The sequence below is a fragment of the Triticum aestivum genome, chromosome 4B (assembly GCF_018294505.1).
Source record: "Triticum aestivum cultivar Chinese Spring chromosome 4B, IWGSC CS RefSeq v2.1, whole genome shotgun sequence".
NCBI lineage: Eukaryota > Viridiplantae > Streptophyta > Magnoliopsida > Poales > Poaceae > Triticum > Triticum aestivum.
The window spans coordinates 592256848-592260350 of NC_057804.1; positions in this window are offsets into that span (position 1 = coordinate 592256848).

Genomic DNA, 3503 nt, shown 5'->3' on the forward strand with positions numbered 1-3503 from the left:
ACGTTTTGTGTCACCGGTTGTACAGCCGATATAAGTGGGGTGCTGTCTGATTTCTCCGGCACCACCATGTTTTTCAAGGACTTTGCTGGAGCTCCTTCAGGTTCGGCAATAACCCTCTTCCTTTTTGATGTCTGATGCACAAGAACAACATTTGAGTGGAAAAACATGGTATGATGACAGATGGAATATGTATTGATAATGGATGGGCATGGCATCTCGACATATATGATGAGTAAACTAAGCAGATGGTGGTGCAACAAAGTAGAAGAAATGCAAGAAAACATATGCAAGATACGCGCAATCAATAAAACCTTGCCAAATTAGAACATGCACCTTGATGGGTGAACAGGATAGGCCATCTGCCTTTGACTCCTCGAGGTTAGAATAGTCATTAGGATCACATTCTGAACAAGAATCAACATGCGGGGAGCGTATGAGTTTCATTGCATCCAGAATGTCACTCAATGCCTTGGTGCCAATTTTGTAAGTCATTGCAGTGTTTAGCTTCAAGAGTGGACTGCTGCTAGTGCGACACAAAGCAGCTACACATATCATAGTGTAGATATAACGGGGAAAACCGTAAGCATCAGAGTAAAATCAGCAAAGTGGAACTTGCTGGAATATATGTGCTAGTACTGCCGATACGGATAGAAACGCTTCGGATACCAGTTCTCTTCAACTTAAGGTGCGGTACTGTTAATATCAGTGTAACTCTAAAAGGTGACACAGCTCCCCGCATTTCCTTGCTATTCTTATAGGATTCAAGTGGGCAGGTCACTACAAATCCTATTCCTATGTTTACAAAATCCTACGAATCAAAGAGGCTCAAAGTGTCCATCACAACCGACCGTATAGACCTCTACACTGCAAATGTCCCTGCTCATCTTCAGTAAAAGGAACATATTGTACTACTATCATACTCCCTCTGTTCCAAAATATAGGTCTTGGTAGAGATTTCCACTATGGATCACATACAGATGTATCTAGATACATTTTAGAGTGTATATTCACTCATTTTGCTCCATATGTAGTCCATGGTGGAATCTATACAAAGACTTGTATTTAAGAATGGAGAGAGTACATATTAAAGAAGAACGGAAGAGGAACATGGTAAAGAAGAGAAAGCATATTTTGGATAATAAACTGTTGGTTGCGCAGTGCCCACACATGATGAACCAGAGCGCATTAAGAATGCAACTCCCAGCTGTCTCTCGACCATTTCAGGCGGTTGGATGAAGATCCTACGTCTCCTAACCCTTCTTCTTCCTCGTCTATGATTCTTCCCATACAGAACACCGCACGGGCCGCCGACCGGACCACCAGCCCCCACCGCCTGTGTTCCTCCGCTACCCCCACCCCCCCCCCCCCGCCCCCACCCCCGCCTGTGTCGAGTTTCTTCGTTCGGCGAGGCCCCACAACCACCCGAGCCCCTTCGTTCGCACCGGCCAACTCCGGCGAGCTCTGTAAAATCAACTGACCCAATTTTGAGATTTAGTCTACTGTGACTTAACTAGTGTGGAATATAAAAGGGGAAAACCATAAGCATTGGGAGTATAGTGTTGAGCGTGCCATGGCGGAACTGAAGGTGCAAACCGGACAAAGGCAACTTCGCAACCAAGACAAGAAATCAGAGTAAAGCAGTGGCGATCTATTTTCTTGCTGTGATAAATAAGTTGAGCAGATACGAAAGAGTACCGCCTATGGTGCGGCGCCCTTTATGCATCTGCTGAGAATTTGAAGGTGCTGCAGTAGCGATGGCTGTCAGCGGCGTGGAAGCAGATCTAGGAGGGTAGATGGTGGCAGCGGGACGCGGTGGACGAGACGGTCGTAGGAGCGACGCCGGCAAGGTGGACGACGGCGGGGATGAAGCGAGAGGATGGGATGCAAGGATCCCGGTCCGAAGCTGCGGATGAGAGAGGTCGATCTCTTGTAATGGACGGCGGCGGCGGGGTATCAGCTCCGGCATGGTGGAGGAGGACGGCGGTGGATGGGGTGGCAGACGTCGGCGGACGGAGGAGGCTGGGGTGGAGAGGGTGTTTTGGTGCCCACAGAGTATGAATGGGGAAAAGGGAGGTAGAGAGGAAGGGGGGAACCATGTATTCAAGGCACGCTTGTCTCAAATGCGAGGAAATTTACAAACTTAGCCCCCGTTTCAAATTTCCTACATCACAACAATATTAGTCGGTTCGGGATAGGACGGTAATCTCGCATACTCCGAATATTTGCCGACGAGAGTTTGTTTTTGGCGCCCATCGTGTATGAATATGAATCAGGGAGGGAGTCGATTTCGGCCGACGACACACTGTGTTTTGGCGCCCACCGTGTATGAATCTGGGTGACAGGCGGTTACGTCACGTTTGGGTGAAATGACAAACCTACCCCTATTGAAACCTATAGAAATCCAGCAGATAGGCTTTGCGTGGCAGGGATAGGCAGTAGTAATTTCCATCTCGCAGATTTTTGTTTCGGGCGGTTACTGCGACTTTCCCTGCTTCGTTCAAATTTTGCAAAGTGCATGTTTACCATGCCAACTCAATTTGAATCCCGTGTGTATTCTATTTTTTTCGGGCGGGATCCATTTTCAATTGGAATTAAATTCTATGTACATCATTTTTTTATATATACTTTCAAAAGCACAACAAAGAATTCTGCTCCTTTATATTTATAATATGATTTAAAAATACAATGATCTCAAAATCTTAAGGTCAAATTCAAAAAAAAAAATAACCAAATTATATTCTACTAAAATGTATGGATCAGTAATATCTACATATTAAATAACATAGATGTGCGTGAATTCATATGAGTATGCATGTTTGATAGATCAATTTTGGTTTGAGTATGGATTACATGTATCATCATCTCGAATTCAAATATTTTAATCCCTTTTATGTTCACTCCTTTCACGCCCATCTCTCTCGCATCCATGCTCCTTCATGTAGCTATCACTCTCTTTTCTCCAGCTCACCCGCACGCTCACTTCATGTTTCTCCTATCCTCACAAACATGGTCTCTCGACGTCTCCCTTGAGAAGTGTCACACTCTCCCTATCATTATACATTACACGGTTTTCATTATCTCTCACGTCTCTACTGTTCTCTAGTATCACTCGGTACCTAAGCTTTCTTTTTCACCGCCACACACACAGTCTCCACTCGTCTTTCTCTCTATGGGATTCTCTCTCACACCCTATATGTCTCTAGATATGACCCATACCATTAAAATTACTCTCTCTCCTGTAGACACAACATTTGTTGCGGTCTCCTTTTCGTCTCCATCCCAGACTGACATTATTCATTTGTTTACCGATCAGACAACCCCCCCCCCTCTCTCACAGACACACAAACACAACTCCTGCTTCCACTCCCCTTCCCGACTACCGTCTCTCTCTCTCACACACAAAACTCTCGCTTTCGCACCCCAACTCGTATTTCTCTCACAAACATTTATCGACTAGCCTCTAGATAGGTTTATACACACGTACACTCGTGCTTCCACTCCCC